A 15340-nucleotide genomic window follows, 5' to 3' on the forward strand; every position below is an offset into this window, starting at 1 on the left:
TACAGGCAGTGGGAGTTGGCTGAGGGTGTCCACATGTACGATCTGTGGTCCTGGATGATGTTCAAAGATGTACTCATATGCTGCCACAGCAGTGTCCATCATTGGATTCTGGCCGAAGCTATTGGTGGTATCATCTTGTCTTCCTGAAAAAGGCCAAGTAAGTGCTTATGGTCCGTGATCACTGTGAAATAACGGGCATAGATGTACTGCTAGAATTTCTTTACTGCGTATATTACGGCCAGTCCTTCCTTCTCAATTTGCGCATAGCGGCGCTCTGCGTTGGCCAGTGTTCTGGACGGGTAAGTTATCAGACAATACATCCCATTATTCCACCGGTGGGACAACACTGCCCCAATGACCCATGGAGAGGCATCACATATGACGATGAGTGGCTTCAATGGATCGTACTGAGTCAACAGTTTGGATGATAACAATTGTTGCTTCATTCTGATGAATATTTCCACCTGCGGCAATTTCCATGCCCATTTTTGGTTCTTCTTTAATAGCACATGCAGAGGCGTCAAAAAGGTAGCCAGGTTCGGGATGATCTTCCCGTAATAATTGACAAGCCCTAAAAACAACCTCAGCTCCATCATGTTCTCAGTCGTCGGGACTCCCTTGATAGCCTGGACCTTTTCCTCTACAGGGTGCAACCCGTCCTTATTGACGTGTTATCCAAGTAATGAAATGAAAAAAAAATTCATTTCATTATTGACGTGTTATCCAAGTAATGTGACCTCTTTCGTCTGAAAGACGCACTTGCCCCTCTTCAGGTGGACACCCATGTCGGAGAACCGTCGGAGGACTTCTTCCAGGTTGCCGAGGTGTTCCTTCTCCGTGTCTCCTGCAATGAGCATGTCGTCCAGGTAGATGGCCACCCGCTAAATAATCACTAACGACACCCCGAATGGAAGCCAGCATAAACGTACAACCCCTGTGGTTGCTGATGGTGACAGATCGGGCGGGATTCTCCGACCCCCCCGGCGGGTCGGAGAATCCCCGGGGGGAGGCACGAATCCCGCCCTGACGCCGGCTGCTGTATTCTCCGCCGGCGTTTTTCGGGCAGTGGCGGGATTCCCGCCATGCCAGTTGGGGGCCGTTGACAGCGTCCCCACCGGCGATTCTCCGGGCGCCAATGGGCCAAGCGACTGTCCAGTTTTGGCCAGAACCGCCGGCATGAATCACTCACCTCATGCACCGGAGGGACTTGCGAGTATGCTGGGGCTGATCCTCGGGGGGGGGGGGGGGGCACGGAGAGTGACAGTTTTAGGTCCAAGGCTTGCACTGCAAACAGCTTCCTTTGATTGCAATATTGTTAATACCATACACCAAAAGATCTCTTAACATCTCCGCGAGGGATGGTCCAAAGTCGCAATGTTCGTCTAATGTGCAGCGGCGCGTCAGAAAATCGTAACCGATTTCCCAGTGGTTAGCCCGGCCGTATTGAACCGGTGCCTCTGCATAATCATGACGTAGCTTCATAATTATTCACGATGAGCTCGCTAAAGGTCTTCAGGTCCGGGGCCGCAGGGTGGGTAGGCTCTTGATTATGATGAACATCGCGGCCCTGCCAGCAGTCAGGGGTCAACAGCAGTCAACCTTCTGTTGGTCGTCTCCAACAATACCATTTGCATGGAAGAAATATAGCATCCATTCGGTATACTGGGCCCAGTCTTTGTCTAAATCAAAAGCCTCTTACCTACCGAAATGTAGCATTTTCAAACACCTGCTGACCTTGCTCCCGAACTGGAGTATTCCGGTGTGTTCAGGATGTCCAGAATCACAGCCGCTGTTTTCCTCCTCGTCAATATAAAAGCTCAGGAGGCCCGAGAAGGTAGGTCAAACAGTATCTAATAAACCAACACAAAGTAAAGGACGGCACGGCAGTACGGTTCAATTCTGACCTCGGGTAACGGTGTGGCGTTTGCACGTTTTTCCTGTGTCTGAGTGGATTTCCTTTGGGCACTCCGGTTTTCTCCCACAGTCCAAAGATGTGCAGGTTAGGTGTAATGGCTGCGCTAAATTGCCTCTAGGTGGGTACAAGGATAGGGTGGGGGATTGGGTCTAGATCGAGTGCTCTTTCAGAGGGCTGGTGCAGACTCGATGGACCGAATGGCTTAATTCTGCATTGTAGGAACTCTTATGATTCTACAAAGGCTGCAACACGGCTTACAGTTCAAAGGTCTTAACTGGGACTTCCAGTCACGTCGGTCCCAGTCCGGACCGGCTTTTATTAGGCTGATTTACGAGCCCCAGCTGGTTGGGCCTCCACACACTAGCGAGGGAGCCGGTATTGCAAGAGTCTCACAGGGAGAGCAATTGAGGTGACCTCGTGGGTCTCATGAGGGTTATTACAGTGAGCTTGCTGTGCATGAATTGGTTGGTGCTGCATTTCCTATATTACAACAGTGGGCACACTTCAGTTGTGCTTTGGAAAGTCATGAAGTTATGGAAGGCGCTATAGTCGGAACAGCGATTGCCCTTTGTCATGTAGTATTGACTCTAGAATATATGTTACAGAACTGTTCAAGGTTCAAAACCCAGTTTCCCTTTCTTGGAAAAGGAGGAGACAAATTTAATTCGTAAGGGTAAAACCTCAAAGTGAGATAACACTACCAAATCATTTCAACCCTGGCAGCAGCACAAAAAACATAAGGCAGAGAGGAATACAGTGTGGTTTTTATCATCGTTAACAAAGAATACAGAGAGTTGAAGAGGAAATCAACTATTTGTTTAAGCGGACAAAAGAGCAGTCGTAGAGGGTGGACAGTTAGAAGCAAGTAATCAAAAACATGAATATTAATTGCTTTGCTTGCAAATTATAAAATGAATCTGACAGGCATTCAGTCGTATTTTAACAATGCATGTTAAAATTACACAGTACTAGTAACACTGAGGCTTATCATTCACTCATGTTCTTCAGCCAGTAGCTAAGTTATGCAACACAGCTGTCAGCCTGAGCATCCACCCTTTCTCCGGAGACTTGAAGAGATATGCGGATTTAACTAGAATCGCATTTCTGAATGTCAGAGCTGAAGTCTCTTGTGGCTCAGTAATAAGAAATCCATAGAATTCATACAGTGAAGAAGGAGGCCATTTGACTTAGTGAACTTGCTCTGAACTGCCTCTAATACAAGTGTATCTCTCCTTAAACGAGGAGGCCAAAACTGTACACAGTACTCCAATGGAGCCCCACCAACACTCTGTACAGTTGTAACATAACTTCTCCACTTCTTTTTAAAAAAATATATATTTTATTCAAATTTTTTGGCCAAACATAACAATACAAAGGTTTTCCTTTTTAACAATAATAAAACAGTATAAATAACAGTGGCCGGTTTTTAACAAATAAATAAATAATATATTTAAAAAAACTAAGTGGCAACTGCCTTATCAAAAATAATAACTCTCCAAAAATAGAATCCAACAATCCAATATGCAGAACCTAATATAAATATCTATGCATATACAGAGACATCCCTGAGGACCCCCCCCCCCCGGGCCCTCCCCCTCCCCTCCCCCCTGGGTTGCTGCTGTTACCTTCCCATTCCCTCTATCGATCTGCGAGGTAGTCAATGAACGGTTGCCACCGCCTGGTGAACCCTTGAGCTGAACCCCTTAGTGCGAACTTTATCCGTTCTAGTTTTATGAACCCTGCCATGTCATTTATCCAGATCTCCACGCCCGGGGGTTTGGCTTCCTTCCACATAAGCAATATCCTTCGCCGGGCTACTAGGGACGCAAAGGCCAAAACATCAGCCTCTTTCGCCTCCTGCACTCCCGGCTCTTCTGCAACCCCGAATATAGCCAACTGCCAGCTTGGCTCGACCCGGACCCCCACCACCTTCGAAAGCACCTTTGCCACCCCCACCCAGAACCCCTGTAGTGCCGGACATGACCAAAACATGTGGGTGTGGTTTGCTGGGCTTCTCGAGCATCTCCCACACCTATCCTCTACCCCAAAAAATGTATTGAGCCGTGCTCCGGTCATATACGCCCTGTGTAGAACCTTGAATTGTATCAGGCTTAGCCTGGCGCACGAGGACGACGAGTTTACCCTACGTAGGGCATCAGCCCACAGTCCCTCCTCAATCTCTTCCCCCAGCTCTTCTTCCCATTTCCCCTTCAGCTCATCCACCATGATCTCCCCCTCGTCCCTCATTTCCCTGTATATATCCAACACCCTACCATCCCCCACCCATGTCTCTGAGATCACTCTATCCTGAACCCCCTGCGTTGGGAGCTGCGTGAATTCCCTCACCTGTTGCCTCGCAAAAGCCCTCAGTTGCATGTACCGAAATGCATTCCCTTGGGGCAACCCATATTTTTCAGTCAGCGCTCCCAGACTCGCAAACGTCCCATCTACGAACAGATCTCTCAGTTGCACTACCCCAGCTCTTTGCCATGCTCCAAATCCCCCATCCATTCTCCCCGGGACAAACCTATGGTTATTTCTTATCGGGCACCACACCGAGGCTCCCGTCCTTCCCCTATGCAGTCTCCACTGCCCCTAAATTTTTAGTGTTGCCACCACCAGTGGACTTGTGGTGTATTTCTTCGGGGAGAACGGCAACGGTGCCGTCACCATTGCTTGTAGGCTGGTCCCCTTGCAGGACGCCATCTCCAATCTCTTCCACGCCGCTTCCTCCCCTTCTCCCATCCACTTACACACCATTGAGATATTGGCGGCCCAGTAATATTCACTTAGGCTCGGTAGTGCCAGCCCCCCCCTATCCCGACTACGCTGCAAGAACCCCCTCCTCACTCTCGTGGTCTTCCCGGCCCACACAAAACTCATGACACTTTTCTCAATTCTCTTGAAAAAAGCCTTTGTGACCATCACCGGAAGGCACTGAAACACAAAGAGGAATCTCGGGAGGACTACCATTTTAACCGCCTGCACCCTACCCGCCAGTGACAGGGACACCATGTCCCATCTCTTAAAATCCTCCTCCATCTGTTCCACCAATCGTGTTAAATTAAGCCGGTGTAAGGTTCCCCAATTCCTGGCTATCTGAATCCCGAAGTACCGGAAATCTCTTGTTACCTTCCTCAGCGGTAAGTCATCTATACCCCTGCTCTGCTCCCCCGGATGCACCACAAACAACTCACTTTTCCCCATATTCAATTTGTACCCCGAGAATTCCCCAAACTCCCTGAGTGTCTGCATTATCTCAGGCATCCCCTCCACTGGGTCCGCAACATACAGCAATAAATCATCTGCATACAAAGATACCCGGTGTTCTTCTCCTCCCCTAAGCACTCCCCTCCACTTCCTGGAGCCCCTCAGTGCTATGGCCAGGGGCTCAATCGCCAATGCAAACAATAACAGAGACAGGGGACACCCCTGCCTCGTCCCTTTATGAAGACGGAAGTAACCAGACCTCTGTCCGTTCGTGACCACACTCGCCACCGGGGCCCTATACAGCAGCTGTACCCATCCGATTTACCCTTCTCCAAAACCAAATCTCCTCAGCACCTCCCACAGATAATCCCACTCCACTCTGTCGAATGCTTTCTCGGCGTCCATCGTCACCACTATCTCCGCCTCCCCCTCTGGCGGGGGGCTTCATCATTACCCCTAGCAACCTCCGTATGTTCGTGTTCAGCTGTCTCCCATTCACGAACCCGGTTTGGTCCTCGTGGACCACCCCCGGGACACAGTCCTCTATCCTCGTCACCATCACCTTGGCCAGGATCTTAGCATCTACATTTAAAAGGGAAATGGGCCTGTCGGACCCACATTGCAGCGGGTCTTTTTCCTTCTTCAAAAGGAGCGATATCGTTGCCTCTGACATAGTCGGGGGCAGCTGCCCCCTTTCCCTAGCCTCATTAAAGGTTCTCGTCAAAAGCGGGGCCAGTAAGTCCATATACTTCCTATAAAATTCCACCGGGAATCCGTCCGGTCCCGGGGCCTTCCCGGCCTGCATGCTCCCAATCCCTTTCACCACCTCCTCCATCTCAATCTGTGCTCCCAGTCCCGCCCTCTCCTGCTCTTCCACCTTAGGGAATTCCAGCTGATCCAAGAAACACATCATTCTCTCCTTCCCTTCCGGGGGCTGAGCCTTATATAACCTTTCATAAAATGCCTTGAACACCCCGTTCACTCTCTCCGCTCCCCGTTCCATCTCTCCCTCCTCATCTCTCACACCACCTATCTCCCTCGTTGCTCCCCTCTTCCTCAATTGGTGGGCCAGTAGCCGACTCGCCTTCACTCCGTACTCATACTGTACACCCTGTGCCCTCCTCCACTGTGCCTCTGCCTTACCCGTGGTCAGCAGGTCAAATTCTACGTGCAGCCTTTGTCTTTCCCTGTACAGTCCCTCCTCCGGTGCCTCCGCATATTGCCTGTCCACCCTCAAAAGTTCTTTCATCAATCGCTCCCTTTCTTTACCCTCCTGCTTTCCTTTATGTGCCGTTATGGGTATCAGTTCCCCTCTGACCACCGCCTTCAACGCCTCCCAGACCACTCCCACCTGAACCTCCCCATTGTCATTAAGCTCCAAGTACCTTTTGATACACCCCCTCACCCTTAAACATACTCCCTCATCCGCCAATAATCCCATATCCATTCTCCAGAGTGGGTGCTGTTCTTTTTCCTCTCCTACCTCCAGGTCCACCCAATGTGGAGCGTGGTCCGAAATAGCTATGGCCGTATATTGCGTCCCTGTCACCTTCGGAATCAGTGCCCTTCCCAAGCCAAAAAAGTCAATCCGTGAGTATACTTTGTGGACATAGGAGAAAAACGAGAACTCCTTACTCCTAGGCCGACTAAATCTCCAGGGGTCTACCCCTCCCATCTGCTCCATGAAGTCCTTGAGCACCCTGGCCGCTGCCGGCCTCCTCCCGGTCCTGGACCTCGATCTGTCCAGCCCTGGATCAAGCACCGTATTGAAGTCTCTCCCCATTACCAACTTTCCCACCTCCAGATACGTCCCAACATTCGCCTCATAAAATTTGCATCATCCCAGTTTGGGGCATATACGTTCACCAGAACCACCGCCTCCCCTTGCAATCTGCCGCTCACCATCACGTATCTACCCCCACTATCCGCCACTATGGTCTTTGCCTCAAACAGTACCCGTTTCCCCACCAAGATAGCCACCCCCCTGTTCTTCGCATCTAAACCCGAATGAAACACCTGCCCCACCCATCCTTTATGTAGTCTGACCTGGTCTATCGGTTTCAGATGCGTCTCCTGCAACATAACCACATCTGCCTTTAATTTCTTTAGGTGTGCGAGTATCCGTGCCCTTTTAATCGGCCCGTTCAGCCCTCTCACGTTCCACGTGATCAGCCGGGTTGGGGGGCTCTTTACCCGCCCCCCCCGTCGACTAGCCATCCCCTTTTTTAACCCAGCTCCTCACCTGGTTCCCACGTACCCGTATATCCCCCAGACGGCGCCCTCCCGCCTCGACCACCCCACCCCATAACAGCTCCCCTTTCTCCTTAGCAGCAGCAACCCAGTTAAACCCCCCCTCCCCCCCCTCCGCTAGATCCCTTTCTCGCGTAGTTGCACCCCCCATGTTGCTCCCAGAAGTCAGCGAACTCTGGCTGACCTCGGCTTCCCCCCTTGTCCTCGGCCCCCACTGTGCGAGGCCCCCTCCTTCCTGCGTCCCTGTTCCCGCCATAATTACCATAGCGCGGGAACAAAGCCCGCGTTTCCCACTCGGCCCCGCCCCTAATGACCGGCGCCCACAGTTCCTCATACTCCCCCTCCCCCACAACATGGGGAAGAGAGAAAAGTTACAGGGTCGCAAGATTAACAACTTGAAAAATCATCCCCTCCCCCCTTTTTTCCCCCTCGCCCCACATAATCACCCCACCACTTTGTCCCAAAAGTTATTTTTCTCGCCCGACTATTCCAGCTTCTCGTCCACAATAAATGTCCACGCCTCTTCTGCCGTCTCAAAGTAGTGGTGCTTCCCTTGGTGTGTGACCCACAGTCATGCCGGTTGCAACATTCCAAATTTAACCTTCTTTTTGTGAAGCACCACCTTAGCCCGATTAAAGCTTGCCCTCCTTCTCGCCACCTCCGCACTCCAATCCTGGTATACGCGGATCACCGCGTTCTCCCACCTACAGCTCCGAGTTTTTTTCGGCCATCTGAGGACCATCTCTCTGTCATTGTAGCGGAGAAGCCTCACCATTATAGCTCGAGGTATTTCTCCAGCTCTCGGTCTTCGCGCCAAAACTCGATAAGCTCCCTCCACCTCCAAAGGGCCCGTCGGGGCCTCCGATCCCATTAGCAAGTGAAGCATCGTGCTCACATATGCCCCGACGTCCGCCCCTTCTGCACCTTCGGGAATACCCAGAACCCTTAAATTCTTCCTCCTCAAATTATTCTCCAGCACCTCCAGCCTTTCCACACACCTTTTGTGCTGTGCCTCGTGCATCTCTGTCTTCACCACCAGGCCCTGTATTTCATCTTCATTTTCAGCAGCCTTTGCCTTCACGACCCGAAGCTCCTGCTCTTGGGTCTTCTGCTCCTCCTTTAGCCCTTCAATCGCCTGTAATATCGGGGCCAGCAGCTCGTTCTTCATCTCCTTTTTCAGTTCTTCCACACAGCGCCGCAGGAACTCTTGTTGGTCCGGGCCCCATACCAAACGACCACCTGCCGACGCCATCTTGCTTTGAGCTTGCCTTCCTTGCCGCTGCTCTAGAGGATCCTCCGCAATCCGACCGCTATCCTCTCCCTTTTCCATGCGTGTCCGGGGGGGATTCCCTTCTGGTTTGCCGCACAGTGCTTTTAGCCGTTGAAATTGTCGTTGGGGCTCCTATCAAGAGCCCAAAAGTCCGTTCCACCGGGAGCTGCCGAAACGTGCGACTTAGCTGGTCATCGCCGCACCCGGGAGTCCCCACTTCTCCACTTCTATACTCCATTACATTTGCCTACCTAATTCCTGACTTGATGGGCGAGGAGTTTTCAGAACCCCAAAATGTATCATGGAGTTCAACCAACCTCTCCCTTTAATGGATTTGTTGCTTTTCCTAGCACACTTTTCCCCAGGTGTGGAATTACAATTATGGACACGTGGGTTTTTAAACACAAAACACTGTTTATTCCATGAATTCAACTAAACATCTGTTTAGATCTCTTAACACCCCTTACTTCAAAGATAACTCAGAAAATATTGCAACAGTAAATAACTCCTTAAAATGTTCCTTCAAACTTCCAAGAGACTTAACACCTTTAAACAGTATCACATCAGGTTAAAGGATACATATATTTTCTGTAGAATGGCAGAGCCTGTCTCAAACTAGCTTGCTACTTTTAAACTGCTCTCAGCAAAACCAGCCAGGCACTTTTTTAGCTGCTCTCAGCAAAACCAAACTGCAAAATCAAACTGCAAAATGGCTGAACTGAGCTGAGCTCCACCCACTCTATGACATCACTGTTTTCTTAAAGGTACATTGCTTAAACATCCAGTTCTTAAAGGCACTCTCTCATGACACCTCACCCCAAGAAAAATAAACCATCAACTTCAAGATGGTTTCATTTTTCACTTTTGCACCATCCACTAAGAAATGCACACAGTAAATATACATTTTCATTTAAAGAAAACAACACTCTCAAACAGGTATAATAATATAGTCCATTATTTTTTGCTCTTCTTCCTCCAACCGAAATCCTTCTCGATTGACAGTCTCTTTGAACAAAGTCTCTGCACGATCCATCCATTCCTCTACTCCTCGGACCAGAATCAGATACTTTAGTTCTATCTGACCACAGAGTCCCTTGCAATTCTCCAATGCAGGAACATTGGTGATCACAGCTTTCAGGCAGTCAAATGCCTGTTGAAAGTCCGCTGTCCATTGACATTTTTTAGGTTTCTTTAGCAAGTCCATCAGTGGAGTAATCACGTCACAAAACCTTTGCCCAAAGGTTCGATCAAATCCACTCACGTTAAGAAATCGCATTACCTCCCTTCGTCTTGAGGGTATCGGAAACTTCTCAAGGAAAGTGATTCGGGCTTCTCTAAATTCACTTTCGGCTAGGTTTATCACCAAACCCGCCACCTGAAGTTCGATCGAAGAACTCCTTACGATGTTTGAAAGGTTCGTTCCATGTCTGAAAGTTGGAAAAAAAAGCAAATTGTCCCACTTTCTCAATGCAATCCTTCAATGGTGGGACAGGACAAGAGTCCGTTCTTGTAACTGCATTCACCTTTCTATAATCCACACACGACCGTTGGGTACCGTCTGGTTTAAGTACCATCACTATGGGTGAGCTCCATTGGCTGCAACCCACTTCAATTATGCCAATCTTCAGCATACTCTCAATCTCTCTGTTAACCTGTGCCAAGTTTAAAGGGTTAAGTCTATGTGGATGTTGTTTGATAGGAACAGCATTTCCCACATCTACATCATGTATAGCCATTTTAATACTTTCCAATTTATCTCTACAAACTTGCCCATGTGGTATCAATAACTCTTTCAGGTCAGTCCATTTTTCCTCTGGAAGGTAACTTAACAATTCACCCCAATTTTTAAGAACATCCTCATTTTCCAATTTAATTTGAGGAATGTCAAATTCACAGTCATCTGGATTTGGTTCGTCACTTTGAGTTAGAATCATTAAACCTCCTCCTTTTTCTATCCTTCCCTTTCAAAGTACCTTTTAATCATATTCACATGACACACTCAGTGAGTCTTCCTTCTATCTGGTGTTTTTACCACAAAATTCACCTCACTTAATTTCCTTTCAATCTGATACGGTCCACAAAACCTAGCTTTAAAAAGGCTCCCCTACCACTGGTAACAACACTAAAACTTTATCCCCACTGGCAAAACTACGAACTTTGGATTTCTTGTCCGCTACCCGTTTCATCACATTTTGTGCAACTTTCAAATGTTGTCTCGCCAATTCACCTGCTCTATTTAATCGTTCCCTAAAATTTGACACGTAATCCAATAGTGTAATTTCCGATTTCTCACCCACCAATTTTTCCTTAATCAATTTAAGTGGTCCTCTTACCTCATGACCAAATATTAGTTCAAAAGGACTAAATTTGGTAGACTCATTAGGTGCATCCTGAATTGCAAGCTATTCGAATGGGATTCCTTTATTCCAATCCTCTGGCTAATCTTGACAATATGCCCTCAACATTGTCTTTAATGTCTTATGCCACCTTTCTAACGCTCCCTGCGATTCTGGATGGTGCGCAGTTGATTTAATATATTCTATTCCTAAGCTATCCATAACGTCTTTGAATAACTTTGAAGTAAAATTTGTTCCTTGATCCAATTGAATTTCTGTGGGTAGTCCATATCTAGTAAAGAATTCAAGTGATTCCTCCACAATCCTTTTAGCTGTAATATTACATACTGGAATGGCCTCTGGAAACCTAGTTAACACATCCATTACAGTCAAAAGACATTGATTCCCACTTTTTGTTTTGGGAAGCGGTCCTACACAATTGATTAGGACCCTTGTAAAAGGTTCCTCAAATGCTGGAATGGGTATTAAGGGCGCTGGTTTTATCACTACTTGAGGTTTCCCTATCACTTGACATGTGTGACATGATTGACAAAATTTAACTACATCTTTATGTAGTCCAGGCCAATAAAAATGTTTCTGGATTTTAGCTTGAGTTTTCCTTATTCCCAAATGACCTCCCACTGGTACCTCATGTGCAATTCGCAACACCTCCTTTCTATACCCTACCGGCAATACTACTTGATGAAATTCTGCCCACTTTTCATCCACCTGCATATTACAGGTTTCCATTTTCTCATCAAGACATCATTTTTACGGTAATAACACTCTGGTATACTCTCAGATTCCTCTTCCGTATATGCTTTCTGATATATCTGTTCTATTTCTACATCTTTCTGTTGTAACTCCACCAATTTTCCTGAACTAAAAATATCCACCTCATCCTCCACCTGTTCTTGATCTTTTTCAAACATCTGATCAAAAATCATTTCTGATAATTTCACTTCAACTTCATCTTCACTCTTTGATTTCTCCTCTTGTCTTAACCTGTGACTTTGCGACCTTGTTACTACACAATCAGGAAAAATCCCAGGATATTCGTCCTTCAACACTTCAGTTGACTGATATTCCACTGGCTTATCAACCACAGTAGGCATCACTCCCACATGCGATCCAGCTATATCCATAAGCCACAATCAAAAATCAAAAAGGGCGACAGTACAAGGTACAGTGACTGAGGGGAGCTCAGTGAATAGGACCAGGAATACTAAAAGAAATAAAACGGGAAATGAAAACATTGATGGTAAGCAACGCGGCAGGTTGTTACATGAAGATATGGGTTCAACGACAAGGAAAATTAGGAGAAAGGTTAAGAGGAAATATAACTTAGGAGAGGTTACTGATCGAGGTGTTAAGATTCAGAACAGAGGTAAAAAAGCCAACACAAGTGTACTTTACCTGAATGCTCGTAGTATTCGGAATAAGGTAAATGAGTTGATGGCGCATATCATCGTGAATGACTATGATTTAGTGGCCATTACGGAAACATGGTTAAAGGATGGTCACGACTGGGAGTTAAATATCCGAGGATATCAAACTTTTCGGAAGGACAGAGTGGATGGTAAGGGAGGTGGTGTAGCTCTGTTATTTAAAGATGACATCCGGGCAACAGTAAGGGATGACTTTGGTACTATGGAGGATAAGGTTGAATCCATTTGGGTGGAAATCAGGAATAGTAAGGCAAAAAGTCACTGATAGGAGTAATCTATAGGCCACCAAATAATAACATTATGGTGGGGCAGGCAAGAAACAAATAAATAACAGATACATGTAGAAATGGTACAGCAGTTATCATGGGAGATTTTAATCTACATGTTGATTGGTTTAACCAGGTCGCTCAAGGCAGCCTTGAGGAGGAGTTTATAGAATGTATCCGCGATAGTTTCCTAGAACAGTATGTAATGGAACCTACGAGGGAACAAGCGGTCCTAGATCTGGTCCTGTGTAATGAGACAGGATTGATTCAGGATCTCATAGTTAGGGATCCTCTCGGAAGGAGAGATCACAAAATGGTGGAATTTAAAACACAGATGGAGGGTGAGAAGGTAAAATCAAGCACGAGTGTTTTGTGTTTAAACAAAGGAGATTACAATGGGATGAGAGAAGAACTAGCTAAGGTAGACTGGGAGCAAAGACTTTATGGTGAAACAGTTGAAGACCAGTGGAGAACCTTCCAAGTGATTTTTCACAGTGCTCAGCAAAGGTTTATACCAACAAAAAGCAAGAACGGTAAAAAGAGGGAAAATCGACCATGGATATCTAAGGAAATAAGGGAGAGTATCAAATTGAAGGAAAAAACATACAAAGTAGCAAAGATCAGTGGGAGACTAGAGGACTGGGAAATCTTTAGGGGGCAACAGAAAGCTACTAAAAAAGCTATAAAGAAGAGTAAGATAGATTATGAGAGTAAACTTGCTCAGAATATAAAACATATAGTAAAAGTTTCTACAAATATATAAAACAAAAAAGAGTGGCTAAGGTAAATATTGGTCCTTTAGAGGATGAGAAGGGAGATTTAATAATGGGAGATGAGGAAATGGCTGAGACTGAACAGGTTTTTTGGGTCGGTCTTCACAGTGGAAGACACAAATAACATGCCAGTGACTGATGGAAATGAGGCTATGACAGGTGAGGACCTTGAGAGGATTGTTATCACCAAGGAGGTAGTGATGGGCAAGCTAATGGGGCTAAAGGTAGACAAGTCTCCTGGACCTGATGGAAAGAATCCCAGAAATCTAAAAGAGATGGCGAGAGAAATTGCAAATGCAGTAGTGATAATTTCCCAAAATTCACTAGACTCTGGCGTGGTCCCGGCGGATTGGAAATTAGCAAACGTGACACCACTGTTTAAAAAAGGAGGTAGGCAGAAAGCGGGTAATTATAGGCCAGTGAGCTTAACTTCACTGGTAGGGAAGATGCTGGAATCTATCATCAAGGAATAAATAGCGAGGCATCTGGATGGAAATTGTCCCATTGGGCAGACGCAGCATGGGTTCATAAAGGGCAGGTCGTGCCTAACTAATTTAGTGGAATTTTTTGAGGACATTTACAGTGCGGTAGATAACGGGGAGCCAATGGATGTGGTATATCTGGATTTCCAGAAAGCCTTTGACAAGGTGCCACACAAAAGGTTGTTGCATAAGATAAAGATGCATGGCATTAAGGGGAAAGTAGTAGCATGGATAGAGGATTGGTTAATTAATAGAAAGCAAAGAGTGGGGATTAATGGGTGTTTCTCTGGTTGGCAATCAGTAGCTAGTGGTGTCCCTCAGGGATCACTGTTGGGCCCACAACTGTTCACAATTTACAGAGATGATTTGGAGTTGGGGACCAAGGGCAATGTGTTGAAGTTTGCAGACGACACTAAGATAAGTGGTAAAGCAAAACGTGCAGAGGATACTGGAAGTCTGCAGAGGGATTTGGTTAGGCTAAGTGAATGGGCTAGGGTCGGGCAGATGGAATACAATGTTGACAAATGTGAGGTTATCCATTTTGGTAGGAATAACAGCAAAAGGGATTATTATTTAAATGATAAAATATTAAAACATGCTGCTGTGCAGAGAGACCTGGGTGTGCTAGTGCATGAGTCGCAAAAAGTTGGTTTACAGGTGCAACAGGTGATTAAGAAGGCAAATGGAATTTTGTCCTTCATTGCTAGAGGGATGGAGTTTAAGACTAGGGAGGTTCTGCTGCAATTGTATAAGGTGTTAGTGAGGCCACACCTGGAGTATTGTGTTCAGTTTTGGTCTCCTTACTTAAGAAAGGACGTACTGGCACTGGAGGGTGTGCAGAGGAGATTCACTAGGTTAATCCCAGAGCTGAAGGGGTTGGATTACGAGGAGAGGTTGAGTAGACTGGGACTGTACTCGTTGGAATTTAGAAGGATGAGGGGGGATCTTATAGAAACATATAAGATTATGAAGGGAATAGATAGGATAGATGCGGGCAGGTTGTTTCCACTGGCGGGTGAAAGCAGAACTAGGGGGCATAGCCTCAAAATAAGGTGAAGTAGATTTAAGACTGAGATTAGGAGGAACTTCTTCACCCAAAGGGTTGTGAATCTATGGAATTCCTTGCCCAGTGAAGCAGTAGAGGCTCCTTCATTCAATGTTTTTAAGATAAAGATAGATAGTTTTTTGAAGATCAAAGGGATTAAGGGTTATGGTGTTCGGGCCGGAAAGTGGAGCTGAGTCCACAAAAGATCAGCCATGATCTCATTGAATGGTGGAGCAGGCTCGAGGGGCCAGATGGCCTACTCCTGCTCCTAGTTCTTATGTTCTTATATCATTACCCAAGACAAACTGTATTCCTGGACAAGATAGTTTAACTATTACTCCTACT

General features: G+C 46.7%; 1 long non-coding RNA gene across 1 annotated transcript in view; it reads right to left on the bottom strand.

The window, feature by feature from the left end:
* Window positions 1-9053: 9053 nt before the first annotated feature.
* LOC140392395 (uncharacterized) overlaps window positions 9054-15340 on the bottom strand; it is a 94353-nt gene continuing 88066 nt past the window's right edge. The window contains exon 4 of the long non-coding RNA XR_011935328.1: window positions 9054-10072. This is a non-coding gene — a long non-coding RNA (uncharacterized lncRNA). The remainder of the gene's footprint in view (window positions 10073-15340) is intronic.

Source organism: Scyliorhinus torazame, chromosome 16, assembly GCF_047496885.1.
Source record: "Scyliorhinus torazame isolate Kashiwa2021f chromosome 16, sScyTor2.1, whole genome shotgun sequence".
Taxonomy (NCBI): Eukaryota; Metazoa; Chordata; class Chondrichthyes; order Carcharhiniformes; family Scyliorhinidae; genus Scyliorhinus; species Scyliorhinus torazame.